General features: G+C 46.8%; 1 long non-coding RNA gene across 2 annotated transcripts in view; it reads right to left on the bottom strand.

The window, feature by feature from the left end:
- Positions 1-2,022: 2,022 nt before the first annotated feature.
- LOC124723100 overlaps positions 2,023-23,955 on the bottom strand; it is a 29,263-nt gene continuing 7,330 nt past the window's right edge. For both annotated transcript variants that reach the window (XR_007006506.1, XR_007006507.1), the window contains exon 2: positions 2,023-2,786. This is a non-coding gene — a long non-coding RNA (uncharacterized LOC124723100). The remainder of the gene's footprint in view (positions 2,787-23,955) is intronic.

Here is a 23,955-nt window from a genome sequence, read left to right as displayed (position 1 = left end):
ACATGCAGGCCAAACAGTTGCACAGTGATCATGCAAAAGGACACCTTGGACATATGCAGAGAGATGTGCTTCTAAAACTAACTGTAGCATTGGAACTACATCAGCAAAAGCATTATTAGTAACTTATTGTTGTTTTCTTTATATAATAACTTTAGACAACAGAAATATACTACATTACTGAAACATCAAATATGAGGAAATTGAAGAGGTCGCATTTCACATGGACATCGTACTTTAATTCTATCAAATTCCACAAAAACAATGCATCATACAGATGATAAAACAAAAAAGAAAAGCAAGTTATGAACCACAAAGTATGTGCCAAGACTGCAGTTTTTCTGAGGCCAGCATAAAACCAGAGGACACTAGTGTTCAAGTTCATAGATGATGAAGGCTTGTACAAGGTGATTAGAAACAGTCTGAAAAGCTTGTAATGGTGTTTTAGTGCAGGTTGTGCTGAGAAATAATTGTTAAGAAAAAAATTCAATATGTTGTGCCACTTCAAAGTTAAATAGCATTGAGGTTAGCCAATCAAGGCATCATGCATGAAAATTCAAGCAGTCCACTAGTTACAATTAGTGTCAGTTGTTCCCAGAGTGCAGCTGATAGTGAATGTGACTGCTCAGCCTTTGGTTTGGGTTTGATCCTTACTACCATCCCATTTCCAATTTTTGTAAAGCTCTCTAGTTTGGTTTGGGGAAACCAAATGAAGAACATATTTTGTGACACCATCTCTGTTGGGCCACTTGAATTTGCACATGCAACAACCTGATTGGCTAACTTCAATACTAATTAACTAGGAAACAGTGCAACACACAGAATTTTTTCCTTAATAATTATTTCTCAGCACAACCTATCCTGGGACACCCTGCAAGCTTTTCAGACTGTTTCTGACCATCCTCTGTATATTATATTTGAACATGTTTTTGTATTTTTAGAAATGTATTTACATTTTTATACTTTTATATTATGCTGAAAAAATTAGAAAAATTGTCAATGTAATATGGCATCTGTTATACAGAGTGATTATAATTAAACTTCCAAGTACAAAAAGTTGTAGAAAAAAAAGGACCAATGCTTGGAAAGACGTCAAATTTGAACGGAATATTATTAAAGGAGGATGAAATGTTATGGGAAAAAAAAATCTGAACGAAAATTTTACAACTATGTCTCACAGTAAGCAGCAGAATATGCAAAATAAAAGATGGGAGGTATACAGCTGTTCCCCAGTTCGTATCTGAGATGCTCTGCATGACTCTCAATGCAGGATCGTTTGCTGCTGGTAAAGCTCTTTTGTGACTGACCGTACACCAGTAGTTCTGCAGAAACTTCAGGCACTAAAGGGTATGAAAAAAAGGTGCAGGTCCAATGTCTGCCAAGGATGTGGAGAATATGATTGCCAAATTCATAAAGATAGGTTTGCTTGAACTGCAGTTTGCAACAGGGAGGAAAACAATTGATCCAACATCAGTAGAAGGTGTGGCCACAACATTGCAGGAGGGGTCGAGAAGTGGTGTGAAAATATGCAGTGCACAGGGAATTGCCCAAACTCTGGACATGCCTTTGAGCATGGTGCATGAAATTCTTCGATACTTCCTGCATTGCTATACAAAATTACTCATGTTCAGGAGTTGTTTCATACTGACCTGGCAGTAAGACAAATGTTTGTTCTAGAATTTCTTACTTGCATGGAAGTGGACAGTGAATGACTATGGAACATTCTGTGGACAGATGAAGCCCATTTCCGCTTCTAAGGACGTGTCAGTACACAGAACTGCAGAATATGGCCAGTGGAAAATCTGCTCCCACATCAGCTGGCATCTCTTTATTCTGCAAAGTGAACAGTATGGTGCAGGTTGACAGCATTGTTTACATAGGACTGTATTTTTCTGAGGAGATGGGTTGTGGAGGTCCTGTTACCTGTACCATCACTGGCAAATTTCATTATGTCTCTAAGTTTGTCATCAAATATGTGAAGTCCAGGAATCCTACTCAGTTCACTAGAAAAACAATTCAAACAAATCATATTAATGAGTTTTATTAAAAAAAATTAAAAGACAATACTTAAATCTGACAATTACACAGATGTGTCACAAGCAAAGAGTGACATACAAAATAAGCAATTTCTTCAGTATAACAGTTCCCATGTCTGTGTTACATAGAGTGTACAAGCAAAGTAATGAGCACTGACGCTTCTATCCAGCCGCTGGTCGTGAAGTGGCTATTCAACTGGAGCATCACCAGTCAGTCACGGCACTTATGTCCTCGTCACATAGGGGCTGCTGTTGTCGTGTAGTCATCCTGGAGAGGGGTCAGTCAGCGTGCGACTGGCTGATGTCTTCTCACAGCCACCTCTTTTCTATCATTCCCAAATAGCATGCTGGTGCTTGACTTTATGCCGTTACATTGCTCCCCACCAAGGTGATGGACTGTCATTGTATATGGAGCATGAAAACAGTGGGGGAGGCAGCAGGGTGGACACACTAATGGACTGGAAGCTGTGGCTGCAGGGGACGTGAGACTTCCAGTCATACCCCACTATCTGGCCTGTGCACTGGTGGAAATGTCCCCCGGAAGACATCCAGAAGGGTACATGTCCACCTCCTGAGGCCCATACCACAATGTAGAAGGCGTTGGCTACTGCGGCATTTGTGGATCCAGCTCCATTGGTAGGACGAGAGCAGGCAGAGGAGGCAAAGGCTCCATCTGGATGGGGTTGTCCTGTGGTGTTGTGATGACACCCTCTGGCAGCTGCTGTGGCCACACTGTCCTCGGGATCTGTGAATCTGGGGGAAGAGATACAGAAGGATAACCATGCACATGGCAGTGGCGAATTTTATTGTGATGTCGGTGCTGCAATCCGTCTGGGCCTGAAATGAGATACATGCATAGGCCAATTCGACAAAGGATCTCGCCTTGCACCCACCATCTGCTGCTCCTAAAAACCCCGTAAAACACAAAATCATGCAGTTCGAAGCGATACTTCCAGCCTTCTTTTGATTCTGATAAAATGTTCCACTTCACAGTTCGACTGTGGATGGAATGGTGCACTAGTTAGGTGCTGTATGCCATTGTGTTCACAGAATGATTCAAATTCATTTGATGTGAACTGAGAACCATTGTCCAACACTATGAGTTTAGGCAAATCTTCAAAGGAAACAATTGAGGACAACACCTAAAAAGTGCTATGTGACGTCGTTGAGTTCACTGGCACAGCAAAAGGAAACTTGCTATAAAAGTCAACCCAATCAACCAACGAGTGTTCCAAAAAGATCCCGCAAAGTCTATGTGCACACATTGCCATGATGATTGTGACTTAGGCCAAGCAGACAACATTTGTGGCTGAGCAAACTGATTTTCAACACATGCATGGCACTGTGACATAATCTGTTCTATTTGGGTGTCCATACCCAGCCAAGTGCAGTGTCGACATACTAACTGTTTCATACAAACAATCCCCCAGTGTCCTTGGTGAAGTAACTGCAATACTTCTTTTTGCAAAGCTTTGGGGATCAGCACATGTGACTGTCCACAGTCATTTTGAACAAGAATCACTCCTTTCTGTATAGCAAGGCTATGCCGACATGCAAAGTATCAGCACGCTACTGCAATGAGTCAGGCCAAGATGTGCGAATATATTTTAGCAAAATGTTCAAATTTGAATGAGCTTCCATGGCCTGAGGAATTTTCCTATAATTCAGCGGAAAGGACTGAAGCAATTCAGAATTGTGAGCATTGATGTGACAACAAGATGCACCAGAAGCATCAAAGTCTGTATCAGGGTCAATCGGAAGACGTGAAAGTGCATTTGCATTACCATGTCGAGCTGTTGGACGATACACTCTCTCATATTGTTATTGAGACAACAACAAAGGCCATCTTTACAATTTTTGGACAGTTTGTACAGGAACCAGCTTCATAGGATAAAACGAGGACTGCAGTGGCTTGTGATCCATTTACTAAGTAGAATTTTCTGCCATACAAATAGTGGTGGAATTTGGTGACACCATACACAATAGCCAATCTTTCTCTATTTGTGAATAGTTACACTGAGATCTGGACAGCACTTTTGATGCAAAAGCAATATGCCTGTCTTTATCACCAAATCTGTGCAAAAGCACTGCACCATTTCCATAGCACTGCACCATTTCCATAAGCGGAAGCGTCAACTTGCAACACAACAGGTAGGTCAAGATAAAAGTTTACCAAGCAGTGATCACTGAGAAATACATCTTTATATTTTTTAAAAGTTTCTTGGCGCTCATCTATCCAAACAAAGGGGATGTTCTTACGATGAAATTGATGCAATGGAGCTGTGATTTGTGTAGCATTTGATATGAACTGAACATAATAGTTCATTTTCCCTAAGACTGACTGCAATTCTGTGATGTTGTGAGGAACTGGCAGGTCCTGTATGGCTAACAAATGTGACTAAAGAGGATGTACACCTTGACTGTTTATGACATGACCAAGATACTGCAACTCAGGTTTAAAACTGTCACACTTGTCCAGTGTACACTCTAGTCCTGCATCAGATAACACACGAAACAAACTATACAAATTTTCAGTGTGTTCTTCAGGTGTATGACCTGCCACAACAGTATCATCCAAATAGTTTGAACAGTTTGGTACTTGAGCAGTCAGTTGTTCCAAATACTGTTGGAAAATGGTGGGTGCAGAAGCACTGCCAAAAGGCAAATGCAAATATTTAAACAAGCCCAAATGAATGCTCACGACACGTTTTGAGATGCTTCGTCTACTAGTATTTGAAGATAGGCATCGCGCAAATCAATTTTTGAAAAGTAATGACCAGTGCCTAATCCATTCGTGAGATCCTCTGGGGTGGCAATGGATAATTATCAATCACAGCTTGTAGGATGACTGTAGATTTAAAGTCAACACAGAGGCGAATGTGAGCTGAATGTTTGGGGAGCAAAACCAGTGGACTTGCCCATTGACTAGCTTGTATGGGCGCAATAGCTCCACTATCTTGCAATTCTTTAAGTTCAGTGGACACTTTGTCCCATAATGCAATGGGAACAGTTCTGCCCAGCAAAATTTCGGCTGGGCATTGTCTTTCATAGTAATATGTGCAATAAAATAACAAAATTGTTAGCCTTGAATAAAGCTTCAGAAAAAGTTCAGGGAATTTTTTCAGCAAGCTACCTACACTGTCTTTGGCACTGAATGCAGTCATTGACAACAGTGTTTCCTGAATGTTAACACCAAAAAAATAAAATAAATCAAGGCCAAATATGTTCTCACAATCGCATGATTGTAGCACATGAAAGTCATAGTTTGCGTACACAAGTGATACATGGCAGGCAAAGTACATTTTCTGAGAACAGGGATGTCTTGTCTATTATAAGCTGTGAGGTGTGTGCTACTTTTAGAAAGGTGTGAGGAGCCTAACAGTTCATATGTGTCACGATTCAGCAATGTAACAGAGGCACTCATGTCCAACTGAAATTTCACATGCTTCCCACTTATATGCAACTGAACAAAAAGTTTGTTGGACTGGCATAGCACTGAAGAAAGTGTTTGCTTGCTAGTTTTGCTAATGACTGCAGCAGGCTTTGAATACACTGCATTGATTACGTGAGTGGGCAGAATTCTTTTGTTTGTTCCGTTGCAAACATACGGATTGTACGTGACCTTTCTTGCTCCAAGTGCAACACTGTGCTTGTCTGGGTGGGCAGTCATGGCATTTGTGCCACGAATAGCACCGAAGGTATGACTTAATTCTATTTGCCAGGTTGGTTGGTTAGTTTAAAAGAGAGGGGAAGGATGAAACTGCTAGGTCATTGATCCCTTGTTCCAAATAAAACAATGCCACAAGAATGAGAATAAAACAAGCGAGACTGACAACACAAAACGAAGAGAAAGGAAAAACCACAAGGATGAACAAAGGGCGACAAACACTTAAATGGACAAAAGGGGACAAGAAAATCACAGAAACACAATAAATAGGTAGAAGATATTAAAACGACAAAGCAGATTACGAGATGCCAGCCACTCTGCAGCACATTAAAACCTCCACCCTATGAGCACTAGGGTGGAGGACACAGAGGGACAAAGGACATGCGCTAAAACTTAGATCAAATGATAAAACCCACCCTCAGGTATAAAAAGTATAATTAAATCACCCGATAAGGCATTGTCAGATAAAATAAGTGGCAACAAGTCCGGTAACCGAAGATTTCGTCACAGGGCAGTCAAAGTGGAACAGTGCACCAGAATATGGGCCACTGTCAACCGGGTGCCACACTGACACTGAGGCAGGTCTTCACGGTGCAGGAGGTAGTTGTGCCCAAGCATGGCCCATGTGGAGCCAGCATAGAACCACAGAGTCCCTGTGAGAGGCCCGCATGGAGGACTGCCACACATTCGTAGTCTCCTTAATGACACACAGTTTGATGTGGTTATTAAGACTATGCCATTCCGTCTCCCAAAGCCGGAAAACCTGGTGGCACAAAAACAAATGCAGGTCAGTAATTGGAATGCCAATCTCCATAAGTGGTTTCCGTGTAGCCTGTTTGGCCAGCCTGTCAGCAAGTTCATTGCCTGCGATTCCGAAATGTCCTGGGGTCCACACAAACACCACTGAACGACCGGACTGTTCCAGGGCATAGATGGACTCCTGCATGGTTGCTGCCAGAGGATGATGAGGTTAGCACTGGTCGATAGCTTGTAGGCTGCTCAAGGGGTCAGTACACAGAAGAAATGACTCCCCAGGGCCTGAACAGATGTGCTCAGGAACACGAGATATAGCCATCAGCTCTGTAGTGAAAACACTGCAGCCATTGGGCAATGAATGCTGTTGAATATGTCCTCCATGGACATATGCAAAGCCGATGTGACCATCGGTGTAAACCCCTTCATGGCCTCGGTACATGTCAAGAATCGAGAGGAAGTGACAGCGGAGATCTGCGGGGTGAACTGAGTCCTATGGTCCATGCGAAAGGTCCAGGCAAAGCTGCGGCCTGGGTGTAAACCATGGAGATGTATGTGAATGGACCTTGGGTATAGGTGGTAAAGGCAAGGACTCCAGTTCAGACAGAAGGGATTGGACGCGAACTGCAATTGTAAGCCCTGACCTGGGCTTCCAATGTGGGAGATGAACCACCATTTGTGGGAAAAGGAGATGGTAATTTGGTTGAGCAGCAGAACTACAAACGTGTGCAACGTAACTGGCGAGCAGTTGCGCATGCCTGACCTGCAATAGAGGGACACCAGCCTCTGCCAGGACGCTGGTCACCAGACTCATCCTAAAAGCTCCCACCACTAGTCGAGCGCCACAGTGGTGCACTGGCTCAAGTATACACAATGCTGAGGGCGCCACCAAATCATAAACCAGACTCCCATAGTCAAGGCAGAATTGAACAAGGGCTCTCAGAGCTGCAGCAGCATACAGTGATCTGCACCCCAGCTGGTGTTCCTCAGGCAGCGGAGGTGCTGCCTGCACTTCCGCTTAAGCTGGCGAAGGAGAGGAATCCAAGTTAATTAGGCGTCGAAAACCAGTCCTAAAAACTGATATGTCTCCACTACAGTGAGGGAATCATCAGTAAGGTAGAGTTCTGGTTCTGGATGAAAGGTACAACGCCGACAGAAGTGCATAAAACATGACTTTGTGGCTGAAAACTGGAAGCCATGGGCTAGAGTCCATGACTGTGCCTTGTAGATGGGTCCCTGTAGGCACCTCTCAGTAACACCAGTACCGGATGGAGCAGTACGAAATGCAGAAGTCGTCTGCATACAGAGAGGGTGAGACGGACGGCCCTACAGCTGCTGCTAGACTGTTAATGGCCACTAAAAATAGAGATATACTCAATACAGAGACCTGCAGGACCCCATTCTCCAGGATATGGGGGGGGGACTATGGGAGGCGCCAACTTGGACACGGAAAGTACAAAGCGACAGGAAATTCTGGATAAAAAACGGAAGCGGGCACCGGAGACACCACTCGCATAATTTGGCAAGGATATGATGTCGCCAGGTGGTGTCATATGCTTTTCGTAAATAAAAAAAGACGGTAACAAGGTACTGGCGTCTGGGGAAGGCTGTTCGGATGGCGGACTCGAGGGACACAAGATTATCAGTGGTACAGCGACCCAGGTGGAAACAGCCCTGGCATGAAGCCAGTAGGCCACGTGACTCCAGGACCCAAACCAACCATCGACACACCATACATTCCAACAGCTTACAAAGAACATTGGTGAGGCTGATGGGCTGATAGCAGTCCAAATCAAGCAGGTTTTGGCCGGGTTCGGGGACTGGTATTATGGTGCTCTCCCGTCAGTGCAAGGGAAAGATGCCATCGCACCAGATCCAGTTGAAGATCACAAGATGTCGCTTGTAGTCAGATGAGAGATGTTTAATCATCTGACTGTGGATCTGATCTGGCCCCGGAACTGTGTCGGGGGAATGTGCAAGGGCACTGAGGAGCTCCCACTCTGTAAATGGGGCATTATTGGGTTCACTGTGGCGTGTAGTGAACAAGAGGACTTTCCCTTCCATCCATAGTTTGAGAGTGCAAAAGGCTGGGGAGGGGGAGGGTGTAATTCTCCAACGTAGAGGCACGAGCACAGCGCTCAGCAAAGCACTCAGCAATCGCGTTTATGTTGGTAGATAACACGCCATTTATGTTGACACCGGGAACACCTGTTTGGGTCTGGTACCCAAAAACTCGTTTGATCTTTTCCCAGGCTTGGGAAGGTGACACTCCTGTTTCTGTCTTTTGATAAGCTGGCAAATGTGGGACCGAAGCCGTTTAAAGTCTATGATGTGCTCCAGGGAATGGTGTCGCTTATGCCTCTGTAGAGCTCTCTGACGCTCCTTAATTGCCTCAGCGACTTCTGGTGACCACCAATGGACTGTCTTTCGCCGGGGGCACCCTGAAGAATGAGGGATCATGTTTTCCGCCGCAGAAATGATCATTGTAGTTACCTGCTCAACCAACACATTGATGTTACCATGTGGGGGAGATTCAGCGGTGACAGCACAGGTGAAAGCATCCCAGTCTGCCTTGTTTAAAGGCCATCTGTGGGCCTGACGCTGGAGCAGTGACAGGAAGATGGGGAAGTGGTCACTACAACACAGCTCGTCATGTGCTCTCCAGTGGATAGATGGGAGAAGGCCAGGACTGCAAACCAAGAGATCAATGGCCAAATATGTGCCATGTGCCACAATGAAATGTGTGGGGGCACCTGTATTTAAAAGGCAGAGGTCGAGTTGTGACAGTAAATTTTTGACATCTCTGCCTTGACCAGCAAGCACGGTGCCACCCCACAAGGGGTTATGAGTGTTAAAATCTCCCAAAAGTAGGAAAGGCTTAGGGACTTGATGAATCAGTGCAGCCAATGCATTCAGGGGTACTGCACCATGTGGAGGAAGATATACGTCTCAGACAGTCATTTCCTGCGTCATCCTTATCCTGACAGCCACAGCTTCAGGAGGGATTTGAAGTGGCACAGGTTCACTGCATACTGAGTTCAGGACATAGACACAAACTCCACCTGACACTCTGTTATAGTCGCTATGGTTCTTGTAATGCTGGGGACCAGATTTCCTGGGGGGCATTGCAGAAAGCAGATGTAAAGCTTAAGAGTTGCTGTAGCTCAGCCAGGTGGTGGAAGAAACCGCTGCAATTCCAATGAAAGATGATTTTATAGTCAGGCTGGGAAGGCATGAAGAGCGCAAGGAGGCAGGTTATGTTTCAGGGTCACCTACTGCCACCAATCGTGTAATTGTAGCCATTGTGATGGTGGATGAGGTGTCAGTGAGATCCAGGTCCACAGGGGATGCTAAGATCTCCACTGCATCCTCAGATGCAGAATTGGTAGGGAGTGGTGGTGCTGCGGCCACCAGAGAGTCCTGTTTCTTAGCAAACTTCTTCTTAGTTTGCTTGCTGTCTCGCTTCCCTTTAGGAGTTTGCTGGAAAGCTGTCTCCAAAGCAGCTTTAGGCACGGAGGAAGACCATGAAGCTCTTCATTCAGCAGCTTTTGGCTCCTTGAGCCACTGGCGAGTGTCCATCGTGGCACTATTGGAGACCTTGGGAGAGAGGGCCCCAAGGGACCCCTTCTGCACAACACAAGAGGAGCCAAAGGAGGCTGTCGCTTCTCTGGCAGGGGGGAAGAGACCGATATCCCCTGCGTTCAGGGGGGCCTTGATCCCGAAGTAGGTGCTTTGGGAGCAATGGAGGAAGATTTGCCTCCTACCACAAAGGGGGCAGATGTATTCTGGTGGCTTAGAGGGCCCACTGTTCGTGGCACATAGTGAGGAACCACTGGCACTTGGGATAGCAATGGTGATGTAGCTGCAGCATATGTTGACATCAGATGAATGGGGTGTAATCTTTCAAATTTACGTTAAGCCTCTGTGTAAGTCAACCGGTCCAGGGTCTTGTACTCCATAATTTTCCAGCCCTTTTGGAGTACTGGTCAGTCTGGTGAGCAGGGAGAGTGGTGCTCTCCACAGTTGATGAAAGTGGGAGGAGGCGCACATGGAGTACGTGGGTGCAGTGGACATCCGCAGTCTCGACATGTGGCACTGGAAGTGCAGCGGGAAGACATGTGCCTGAACTTCCAGCACTTAAAGCACTGCACAGGGGGAGGGGCATATGGCTTAACATCACAGCAGTAAACCATCAACTTGACCTTTTCAGGCAATGAATCACCCTCAAAGGCCAAGATGAAGGCACCGGTAGCAACCCTGTTGTCTTTGGGTCCCCTGTAAATGCGCCAGGTGAAATGAACACCCCACCACTCTAAATTGATGTGGACTCATTGTCAGACTGCAAGAGGAGATCGCAATGGAAAATGATCCCGTGGACCATGTTGAGGCTTTTATGGGAAGTGATGGAAACAGGAATATCATCCAGCATGTCACAGGCGAGTAATACTCGGGATTGGGGTGGGGATGCTGTCTGATTCACAACTGCACTGTTTTGAACCTTGGACAGTGCTATCACTTCTCAAAACTTATCCTCAAGGTGTTCAATGAAAAATTGAGGCTTCATAGGTAGAAAGGAGTCCCCATCAGTTCTGCTCCAGACTAAAAACCGAGGCGAATATGGCTCTGTCCGTTCTGTAGCCCTACGTTCTTCCCATGATATAGTGAGGGAGGGAAACGGTTTAGGGTGATACCTGTTGGCACTGTACTCGATCCTGCCCTTCTCAGAGACTGCTGGGGCCATACGGTCACCAGCAAGAAATGTCTTAGTCCACTTCACTGGGGGTCATCCACCCTGATGCCACCCACTCTGATCAGGGGCTCTCCCCACACGCACCACCCAGCCACAGCAAAGGCCAACTGGCATGATGGCCATCGCCGGGAGTCCTGATGCCCCAGGAAGGCAGGCATCTACTCCTCAGCATACATAGGCATCAGCAGTGTGATCCCTCTGTTGTCAGAAGGCTACCACCAAATGGGTAAATGACAGCCCCACCACAATGGACTGGCTACCATGCTGGATATTGGGTGCAGAGAAATCCAATATTGTTACAGGGTGAAAGAGGACAGGAGACAATGGAAGAAGATGACATACTCCGGAAAGTGTCCACACCCAAATAGTTGAATCGCTGGTGGAGATGCAAAGCCATGACAAGAGATTCAGGAGATTGAATCTAAGGGCACTATGGATAACTCATGCACCACATAAGGCATCATTCCCCATATGGCCTGCACTTCTGTAGAATTTTGAAAGTGGCTGGTCAAACTATAGAAAGGGACCTCAACTCATAGGGCCGAAAAGTGTGAGACTCCTTTTAGTCACTTCTTACGACAGGTAGAAATACCTCGGGCCTATTCTAACCCCCAGACCCACAGGGGATCTATTAACCTGTTTAGAGAGCTGTTTACATGGCATGGTGCACATGAACTGTTTCTGCCTAAAGAGCCAGTCACGAGCAAGGGACGACTCAACCTGGCTGCTCAAATTTATCGGCGAACACGATACCTGAATCATACTCATCTTGTATTTGCATGTGTTGAAATGATGGATATTGTGGTGTCACCGCCAGACACCACACTTGCTAGGTGGTAGCTTAAATCGGCCGCGGTCCATTTAGTACATGTCGGACCCGCGTGTCGCCACTGTGTGATCGCAGACCTAGCGCCACCACAAGGCAGGTCTCGATATACGACAGAGCACTCGCCCCAGTTGTACGGACGACATTGCTAGCGACAATACGGACGAAGCCTTCCTCTCATTTGTCGAGAGACAGTTAGAATAGCCTTCTGCTAAGTCCATGGCTATGACCTAGCAAGGCGCCAATTGTAACAGTGCATGTATCTTACGAGTCGCATTTGTATAGTCAAGAGAGATGTATCACAAGGCATCATTAAAGTTAAGTATAAAGCAGCTACGTACTTTTCTTGCTACCATTCAATAGTTATCCTGTTCCAGACTTGACGCCCGTCGGCGTGTGTGTACGCGTGCCTTTCTTTCGGCTACCTCAAGTGGCGTAACAGTCTTGTTACGTTACTACAGATTGGCGACGAGTCTACAAAGGATCTTGTGTTTTACTTTGCTTACATTTATTTGTGTCATGGCTTCGCCACAATCTCCAGATGTACTGTCCGAATTTTATCGCTTGCAGAATCAGCAGACGCAGGCGTTATTGGATGCCCTTGGACAGCTCGTCCAGGGTCAACGTGCCATTCAAACCGATGCGGCCGCCGCCGCTTCACCAGTACCGCAGCCACAACCTGCCGTTGCACCACCATTTCGCAGTTTTGATGAAACCCACGAGACTTGGCGGGAATGGTCCCGCCAGTTTGCGTTTCACCTCGCCGCCTACAGAATTCAAGGTAATGAGCGGCAGCCGTTTTTGCTTTCTTGTGTCGGTGTGTCCATCTACCGTGTGATAGTGAAATTGTTTCCCCGACGCGACGTAGCAACTCTGTCCTACGAGGAAATTTTGTCTGCTTTAGATGCCTATTTCAAAGAAACAGTTAATGTGGTTGCAAAACGGTATACGTTTTTTCGTACGAAACGTACGGCCGGTCAAACTAATAGGGAGTGGGTAGCAACATTGCAAGGACTTACTAGGGACTGTGCCTTTGAATGTGACTGTGGTCTTTCTTATTCAGATACAATGGTACGTGATGCAATTGCACAGAACGTTTCTGATGTTCGCATAAGGGAGCAAATATTGAAACTAGTTAATCCCTCCCTTCAACAAGTGATAGACATATTAGATAGACAAGACACACTTGACTGTGCTCAGGAATCTTTTGAAACTTCGCCAGCAGTGTGTAACATTAACCGGCCCACAGGGCGAGCTGCGCGGCCCGGTCAACTGCCCTCGCGCAAACAAACGCAGCTGCCGCCGCGCTGTAAACCAGGTGTGCCGCGCCAGCATACAAATGTAGTGAAATCATGCCCGCGGTGTGCTACTAGACATTCGCGTGAACATTGCCCGTCACGCCAAGCTATTTGCTTTTTCTGTAATAGGAAAGGACATGTTCAAAGTGTTTGCCAGAAAAAGCTCCGATCAGACAATCACAATCATTCCAGGCCCTTTGCTTCGCGCCGGAATCGAACCAAGGACACTCAGGATCGTGGACCTTCGCCCATGGACATTCATGTCGTTAATTCCACTTCGTCCAGTGACACTTTCTCTAACAGTGACTGTGTTCGTCCCACAACAACTGTGCGTCGACGTCGCCGGAAATCACGTCAATTAGCAAGTGATTCTGTACCAGTGTCTGTTCAAATTGCACAAAACAGTCGCTCTTGTCGTCAGCAGGACAATAAACTTTTTGTGGACTTAGACTTTGAAGGCAAAGTGATACCATTCCAGCTCGATACCGGAGCTGCAGTTTCATTGCTCAATCACGACACGTACAAACAACTGGGCAAACCTCCGTTGCGTGCCGCAAATTTTAAGCTAACCACATATTCAGGACAGAAACTTCCTGTGTTAGGACAGTGCAGCCTTCTTGCAACATACAAGGGACAAACGAAACTTGTGTCATTTTACGTTCTTCGTTATTCTCCTGCAGTGAACTTGTTTGGTTTAGATTTATTTCAGTTGTTTAACATGTCTATTGTAAATCAGGTCCAATCAGTGAATCAAACTGTGCCTCCAGACAGTGTTTCTAGTGTATGTGAAGAATTTGCAGACATTTTTGCACCGGGCTTAGGTTGCGCTAAAAACTATGAAGCACATTTGGAACTGAAAGTCGACGTGCAACCGAACTTTTTCAGAGCGCGCAATGTTCCTCACGCATTGCGTGATGAGGTCGCCGGAACATTAAACGATTTAGAATCGCAAGGTGTAAGTGAATGTGCGCAATGCCTCTTCCCTTTCAGCTCCGCTCAATCGCTTGCGCCGTACAGGTGTTCCGTTTCTCTGGACGACGGAATGCGTACGCGCCTTTCGCCAGTTGAAATCAGCATTGCTTTCTGATACTTGCCTCACGCCTTTCGATCCCCAGAAACCCCTTTTGTTGATGGTAGATGCATGGGATTTCGGGATCGGTGCTGTGCTTGCGCACAAAGTTGGCTCCCATGATCGCCCTATTGCCTTAGCGTCAAAATTGCTCTCATCTGCGCAAAGAAATTATTCCCAGATAGAGAAAGAAGCTTTGGCTCTCGTGTTTGGTGTTACTAAGTTCCATGATTTCTTGTATGGTCGTCACTTTACCATCATCACAGACCCCAAACCTTTGACATCGCTTTTTCATCCGAACAAGCCTGTACCTCCGCGTACAGCGCAGAAATTCATTCGCTGGTCTATTTTTCTCTCGCAGTACCGCTACGATATCTTGTATCGGTCCACTGCTAAGCACGGAAACGCCGATGCGTTGTCCCGTTTGCCTGTTGCTGAGGATAAAGCATTCGATTCTTCCGAACTTGCTTGCATGTTCATTGATTCGGAAACCGATGAAGTGGTCGAATCGTTTCCGATTGATTTTCGTCGTGTAGCTACCGCCACAGCTGCTGACCCTGTCCTTGCTACTGTTTTGCATTTTGTTGCTACGCAATGGCCTTTGTCCAAGTCTCGGATCGAGGATCCGTTGGTTCGCCGATTTTTTGCTCACAAGGAGAGACTTTTTGTTCGACGTGGTGTTTTGTTGTTGCGTTCTGATAATGATCAGTCCAGAGTCGTGGCCCCACGTTCGTTACAGTCCTCTGTTTTACGACTTCTTCACCACGGACATTGGGGTATAGTGCGAACAAAACAACTTGCTCGTCAGCACTGTACTTGGTTCGGAATCGATGCTGCGATTACGAATATGTGTTCTTCTTGCATGGCGTGTGCCGAACAACAATCCGCACCGCCGCAGAAAGTCTTTGCATGGCCAAAAGCCACTTCCCCTTGGCAACGCTTGCACATTGATTTTGCTGGTCCATTCTGGAATGCTCGATGGTTGGTTCTGGTCGACGCCTTCAGTAATTTTCCTTTTGTTGTCCGGATGTCTTCCACGACGTCCTCCGCCACCATCCAAGCGTTGTCTGCTATCTTTTGCATTGAAGGTCTTCCGCAGACTATTGTTTCCGACAATGGCCCACAATTCATGTCCGCAGAATTTCAGTCATTCTGCCAGGCCAATGGTATTCAACATCTGACATCCGCGCCGTTTTCGCCTCAGTCAAACGGTGCCGCTGAACGATTGGTCAGGACTTTCATGTCACAGATGTTAAAGTTGAAAGAGTCGCATTCTCGGGAGGACGCATTGTTGCTCTTTTTGTCTTCGTATCGCTCTCAGCCCCGAGATGGTCGCTCGCCGGCTGAGTTGCTCCATGGTCGTCCTCATCGCACCTTGATGTCTTTGCTGCATACGCCGCATCAGGTTCCTGTGCAGCGGCAGACTCCTGCTTTTGCTCCAGGCGATGTTGTATTTTATCGCAACTATCGAGGTTCCTGGCGTTGGCTCGCAGGGCGCATTCTTCGCTGCCTCGGCCGTGCGATGTATTTGGTTTTGGGGGCCACTGGTGAGGTGCGTCGGCATCTCAATCAGCTGCGCCTCTGTCGTCGCACGGGTTCTGCCGCTCCCCGTCTGCTTTCAGCGATGGTGCCGTCCAGTCAGCGCCCTGGGGACCCATCTACTGGCTCGCCTCATCCCCAGGTGTTACCGACGATGCCTTCCATTTTGCCCCATGGCGACGCGCCACCGCAGCAGCCGCCGCCGCCTGTTCTCCCGCCGGCGCCGCCCGCATTCGACGCTTCGCTGCAGCCGCCACGCGCCTCCCCGGGGCACACGCCGCCGATCGCGTCCCCGTGACCAGCTGTCCTCCGCCATGGAACTCTTGCCCGCTCCGGACGACATGGCGTCATCGCGCGTCGGCTACCCCGACGCAATGGAGGTCGACCCTTCGGCCCCTCCTGTCTCATTACGGGCGCATACCCCGCATGTTGACGTGCACCCTGGACTAGGTTTTCAGGCGTTTCCTAGCTCCCCTCGGACCGAATGGCCGGGTGCGGGTGGCACAGCCTCGCCTGTTGTTAGGCTCCCCACCTCATCGCATACGTCAACATGGGGTCCTCCCCACGGCGGGCGGAAGCCTTATCTCACGACCGTTCGCCGATTTGCGGGGGAGGAATGTGGTGTCACCGCCAGACACCACACTTGCTAGGTGGTAGCTTAAATCGGCCGCGGTCCATTTAGTACATGTCGGACCCGCGTGTCCCCACTGTGTGATCGCAGACCTAGCGCCACCACAAGGCAGGTCTCGATATACGATAGAGCACTCGCCCCAGTTGTACGGACGACATTGCTAGCGACAATACGGACGAAGCCTTCCTCTCATTTGTCGAGAGACAGTTAGAATAGCCTTCTGCTAAGTCCATGGCTACGACCTAGCAAGGCGCCAATTGTAACAGTGCATGTATCTTACGAGTCGCATTTGTATAGTCAAGAGAGATGTATCACAAGGCATCATTAAAGTTAAGTATAAAGCAGCTACGTACTTTTCTTGCTACCATTCAATAGTTATCCTGTTACAGACTTGACGCCCGTCGGCGTGTGTGTACGCGTGCCTTTCTTTCGGCTACCTCAAGTGGCGTAACAGTCTTGTTACATCACTACAGATATGACTGTTTCAAAATCTGTTCTCTAAGTCTGACATCAGTTACATTGTACACGATCGCATCACATAACATAACATCAGAATATAAAGCACCACAAGCACATTTGAATTTGCATTTCTTCGTCATACCCATCAAATCTGTTACACACTGACGATAAGTTTTTTCTGACCTTTTCTTGTAATGAAAGAATGGTACCTAGCTGCCACTACATTCACTTGTTGGTCATAATAGTTAGAGAATCTACAACCTGATCATAGGAAAGTTTACTCATAGTGGCATTAGGGAACAATTTCTGAATGAAGCAAAAAACTGCGCTTCCTACTGTTGGTAAAAAGTAATGTAGTTTCACAGTAACTGGTACTTTCGTCTCTGTGGCAATTTCAAAGCCACTGTAAATGCTCAACGCCTTATCGACACTTACCCTATGCCTCGACCTGAAGAATTGTTCACTAAACTTGCTGGAGGCCAGTATTTTTCTAAACTTGACCGGTCAGAAGCTTATCATCAACTTCCTCTCGACGCTGCTTCCCAGCAGTTTCTGGTCCTTAACACGCCTTTCGGCCTCTATCAATACCAACGATTGCCATTCGGGGTTGCCAGCGCCCCTGCTTTCTTTCAGTGATTCTTGGAACAATTATTGCTCACTATCCTTGGGTGTATAAATTACCAGGACGACATTGTTGTCACTGGCTCCACCACTGACGAACATCTTCAAAATCTCCGCACACTTTTTCATGTCTTACAGACAGCCGGCCTTAAGTGTAATCTTCAGAAATCAAAATTTTTTCAGGCATCTATCACGTACTTGGGGTTTCAACTCTCTCGGGATGGTATTCATCCGCTTCAGCAAACTGTCGCTGCGATCGATGCCCTTCCTCGTCCTACATCTGTTAAGGAACTGCAGGCCTTCTTGGGGAAAATAGCATACTATCACAGGTTTTCACCATCTGCTGCTTCGGTGGCTCAGCCGTTGCATTGCCTGTTGCATAAAAACATGCCTTTTCACTGGTCCTCGCCATGCAATGCGGCTTCCCAGAAATTGAAGACTATGCTATGACTTATCGACCCGGCCAACGTCTCCTCTTGCCACGGACGCCTCTCAATACGGGGATGGTGCAGTCCTTGCGCACTGTTTTTCTGACGGTTCTGAACAACCCATTGCTTATGCCTCCAAAATGCTCACGGATGCCCAACAAAAGTATTCTCAAATTGAAAAAGAAGCTTTGGCCATTATTTATGCTCTTCATAAGGTTGGTGTTTTTCTCTATGGATCCAAATTTCATCTTGTTACGGATTACAAACCACTTGTTTCCTTGTTTCATCCATCAACATCACTTCCCGACAAGGCTGCACACCGCCTCCAGCGTTAGGCTCTTTACTTGTCTCGTTGTAATTATGAGATTCATTTCCGGTCGACGGCTCAACATGCGAATGCTGATGCACTGTCTCGCCTTCCCATGGGTCCTGATCTGGCATTTGATAGGGACGAACTTTTGTGTTTCCACCTGAATGTTGCCAAGCAGCGGGTTGTGGATGGATTCCCCATCACTGGGGACCGGCTGGCGGCTGCTACGGGTTCTGACCTTACCCTCTCCCGGGTTTTACGCTGTATTCAGAAGGGTTGGCCAGATCGTCCATCCGCTAAGACTTCTGATCTTGCGGAACTACTACACTTTGCGTTACCGCCTCACGGCTAGGGATGGTGTTATCCTCCTTTCCACCGAAAATGCTTCTCCGTGAGTTGTGGTACCTGCGTCTTTGCGTGCTTCGGTCTTGCGCCTCCTTCACCAAGGGCACTGGGGTGTCTCTCACAGAAAATTTCTGGCGCGCCGTCATGTGTACTGGCCCAGCATCGACTCTGAAATTGCACACATGGTCGCTGCCTGCGGCCCTTGTGAGTCACAGGCTGCCACCCTGAAGTCATCTTTGTCACTGTGGCCTTCGCCTGAGAAGCCCTAGGAGCGTATTCATGCTGACTTTGCGGGACCTTTTTTAGGTACACCTACTCTAACTTTCCTTTCATTGTCCGTTGCACGTCGCCTACCACCGCAGCAACCACCAATGCCCTAGCTCGCATTTTCTCTTTGGAAGGCCTACCCTCTACTCTTGTCACTGATAATGGTCCACAATTTGCCTCTTCCGATTTTTCGGATTTTTGTGCCTGTCATGGCGTCATGCATGTCACGGCCCCTCCGTTCCATCCACAGTTAAACAGTGAGGCTGAACGACTGTTCGCACATTTAAAGCTCAGATGAGGAAACTCCTGACTTCTTCTGCTGCTGATGATGCCCTTCTCCAATTTCTGGCTTCTTACCGTTTCACCCCCATGGGCGACCACAGCCCGGCTGAGCTCTTACACGGCCGACAGCCCTGCACGCTACTTCATCTTCTGCGGTCTTCCACTTCACGTCTGCGGGTGCCTTTGCTTGACCGGTTCACCGCCAGCTACCTTGTATGGGTACGGGGATATGGCAGGCGGCCAAAATGGAGTCCTGGCTGCATCTTACGACACCGTGGCCGATGCCTGTATGAAATCCAAACAGACACGGGTGTTGCAGTGCGTCATTCGGACCAGCTTCAGCCTCGTGTGCCGACGACGCCTGTTCCGGATGCCACTGCACCACCTTCGGCTCTACCTGACGCTCGGGATCCTGGAATCTCTCACTGCTCACAACGCAGTCCTCTCACCATCATATCGGTGCCAGCACAAGAACTGACGCCAACAGGAGATGTGCCCATGCAGGAACCAGATGACCATCATCTGTCGGAGCAACGCTACTCGCCTCCTTCTTCCACGGACGCGGACACATCACCCATGTCTCCTGTTATAACAACCGGACTTGCCGCAATGGGCAGATTGGTGCACGGGGCCCCAGCAGATTCGACCCCCACGTCTCCTGTCATCTCGACCCGTTATCATCGGGGACACTTCCGTCCGTAAGGGAAGCCTCCTCCTCAAGAATTTACGGCCGGTCAAACAACACCTATGTACGTTAGCAATCTACAGGCCACCTCCATCAAGACCTGTGCAAAAACTTCGAAGGGGTGAAAGTGTTGTGACTCGCCGATCTTTCAAAGTGCCACCGTGCAGTTACGCGCCTCCTCTACACACGGTGCTGTCTGCCAGCCATGCAGCAGCAGTGCCACCTAAGCGGCCAGCCAGCCAGCGGCCACTAGACTCGGACTCAGTTTATGATTTGACTGTTAAAGTGACACACGTCTTACTCTGTTTACTTGAGCTGTGACTTTCATGTATTGTGTCGTCCTTGAAATATATTTGTTCAACTTGAAGTTATAACACGACCCCTCACATGGTTCCATTGCTAGCAGTTATCTTTGCAGACATGTACAGCTGTGCCTGCTGTAATGAAAGAAGTGATGATTGACATAGATCAGCATATGAATCCTCTTCTGCTAATCACTCCTTATTCACAGTGTCTTCATCTAAACTTGTGTCATGTACATAATCATCATCTTCGTCAGTGAAGTCAATTTCCAATTCAACTTCATAATTTTCTTTGTTTTCCACTTACTGTGTCTAATGTTTGCTGTAATCTGTCATTCTAACCACATATGTGTAATGCAAACATGGAATATTACTTTAGTATGATTGACTGCTTTAATACTACCTATGTATATATTGTTTACTGACACACTCTATACCCTCATGAGTTTGTTACAGTTGGATCAATGAAGTAAGAAATAAATAAATAAGAGATGTAACACTTTTTCATCAGAAAGTCTACGCTGATGACACATGTTCGAAAACGTGCTTTGTGGACAAAAAAGATATAAACTATGGTTGACTGGAATTTCCATGTGCCAAATTGCAATACTGAGAGGCAAATGCGCAGCATGACTGCTGACTGTTGCCACTCCATTGTTGGATGATCTACATACATTAAAAAAGGAAATTACAGTGGGTTCGAATTGACCCCTTCCGCCATTCTAGGTATATCGAATGAAATGTTGAAAAAAATATAAATATTCTGCAAATCCTAATACATGACTGCAAAGAGGAGAAAAAATTAGGAAAATTCATTTGATTTTGTTAATGAAGTAAATAAATCTGATACGACAATGAAGGAAAAAATATGACAGATGTCTTTTGACCACTTCCACTGTTTTACTGTCAAATGTCACACTTGAGAGCAGTGATACACATTGCACAGTACAGTTGGTTTAATGTGGAACTCACGCCATAGTTATCATATTGCAATTCTTCTGTAATTTGTAGCTGAATCCATTTACGTTATGACATTTTCAGCACCATATAGTGGGAAAATTTTCATAAATTTTTATTGTTTCCATCACATTTCTGTAATAACTTCAAGTTGAACAAATATATTTCAAGGAAGACGCAATACATGAAAGTCACAGATCAAGTAAACAGAGTAAGACGTGTGTACACTTTAACAGTCAAATCATAACTGAGTCCAAATCTAGCGGTCGCTGGCTGGTTGGCCGCTTAGGTGGCGCTGCTGCTGCATGGCTGGCAGACAGTGCCGCATGCAGAGGACATGCGTAACTGCGTGGCGGCACTTTGAAAGATGCAACAGGAGATGCAACGGCTGAGCCACCGAAGCAGCAGATGGTGAAAACCTGTGATAGTATGCTATTTTCCCCAAGAAGGCCTGCAGTTCCTTAACAGATGTAGGGCAAGGAAGAGCATCGATCGCATTGACAGTTTGCTGAAGCGGATGAATACCATCCCAAGAGAGTTGAAACCCCAAGTACGTGATAGATGCCTGAAAAAATTTTGATTTCTGACGATTACACTTAAGACCGGCTGTCTGTAAGACATGAAAAAGTGTGCGGAGATTTTGAAGATGTTCGTCAGTGGTGGAGCCAGTGACAACAATGTCGTCCTGGTAATTTATACACCCAGGGATAGTGAGCAATAATTGTTCCAAGAATCGCTGAAAGAAAGCAGGGGCGCTGGCAACCCCGAATGGCAATCGTTGGTATTGATAAGAGGCCGAAAGGCGTGTTAAGGACCAGAAACTGCCGGGAAGCAGCGTCGAGAGGAAGTTGATGATAAGCTTCTGACCGGTCAAGTTTAGAAAAATACTGGCCTCCAGCAAGTTTAGTGAACAATTCTTCAGGTCGAGGCATAGGGTAAGTGTCGATAAAGGCATTGAGCATTTACAGTGGCTTTGAAATCGCCACAGAGACGAATATCACCATTTGGCTTAGCAACGAAAATGACAGGAGAGGACCACTCACTGGAAGTGACAGGAAGCAAGACCCCTGAAGCAGTGAGACAATCCAGCTCCCGTTTGACCTGATCACGAAGGGCCACAGGAATGGGTCAAGCCCGAAAAAACTTAGGCCGAGCAGTGAGTTTGAGAGTGATATGAGCTTCAAAGTCGTTTGCATGGCCTAACCCAGGACAAAAAAGGGACGACAATGTCGTCAACAAGGAATCCAGTTGAGAATAAGGAATAGCATCAGAGATGATATTGACAGAGTCATCTATGGAGAACCCAAAGACACGAAAGGCATCGAAACCAAAAAGATTCTCCGCGTTACTATGGTCGACCACAAATATGGGAACAGTGCGAACGACAGATATGTAAGATACCTCAGCATCAAATTGTCCCAAGAGAGAAATCTTCTGTTTATTGTAAGTCCGTAATTGCCTAGTGACAGGTGACAGGATTGGAGAACCCAACTGAAGATACGTCTGAGAATTGATGATAGTGGCAGCAGAACCAGTATCCACCTGCATGCGAACATCTTGACCAAGTATTTGGACAGTGAGGAATAACTTCCCTGAAAGGGAAGAAGTACAACTGACAGACAACACAGAATCAGAATCAGTGTCATGTTCATGAACATCATATATGCGGTCGGATTTGCAAACGGATGACACATGACCCCCTTTTTTTGCATTTGTGACACACGGCCCAACATTGTGGACAATCTTCTCGTGAATGTTTCGTAAAACACCACGGACATGAAGGAAGTTGCCGTGGGTTTTGCTGTAGTTTCTTAGAGGTTTGTTTACGGTTAGGCCGAGGCTGCGCTTGGGAGTGTACTGCGGCCACGTCGGCCGGCGGGGACACGCCACACGCTTCGTCAACAGTGCACAGAGGTTGTATTCCCCCGACGTCACCCCAGGCCTCTATTTGCACTCCAGCAATGCGAGGAATTTCAAAAGACTGAGCGATGGATAGGACTTCATCTAGAGTCAGATTTGCCAACTGAAGGCACGTTGCCAAACTTCTATGTCGGGCGCCGATCGGATAATAGCATCCCGTACCATGGAATCGGCGTAGGACTCTTTGTGAACTTCAGTAACAAATTGACACTTTCTACTGAGGCCGTGAAGTTCAGCAACCCAAGTGCGATAGGATTGATTTGGTTGTTTTTGACAACAATAAAAGGCAACACGAGAGGCTACCACATGCGTATGCTTTTGAAAATAGGCGGACAGAAGTGAGCACATTTCAGCAAAGGACAAAGACGCAGGATCTTTCAAAGGAGCCGATTGCGACAACAACCGATACATTTGAAGTGAAATCCATTAAAGGAACAGGTACTTACAAGTTTGTTCGTCCGCGACATGAAATGCCAAGAAGTGCTGTCAAAGACGTTTTTCGTAATCAGACCAGTCTGCCGCCGTCTCGTCGTAAGGAGGAAAAGTAGGTAGAGACAACGGCGAGAGACGCCCTGCATTTGATGCCGCGACGAAATCACGAATCGCATTTGTGAGAAGCGTTTGCTGTTCTATAAGACCTAGCAATAGTTGCTCTAAAGTAGCCATGGAAACATGTGGATCAACGATGGAAAAGAAAAATCACTACCTCATCACCAATTGTAATAACTTCAAGTTGAACAAATATATTTCAAGGAAGACGCAATACATGAAAGTCACAGATCAAGTAAACAGAGTAAGACGTGTGTAAACTTT

Source organism: Schistocerca piceifrons, chromosome X, assembly GCF_021461385.2.
Source record: "Schistocerca piceifrons isolate TAMUIC-IGC-003096 chromosome X, iqSchPice1.1, whole genome shotgun sequence".
Lineage (NCBI taxonomy): Eukaryota > Metazoa > Arthropoda > Insecta > Orthoptera > Acrididae > Schistocerca > Schistocerca piceifrons.
Note: the sequence above shows the minus strand (reverse complement) of the source record. Positions and strands in the feature narration are given on the sequence as shown.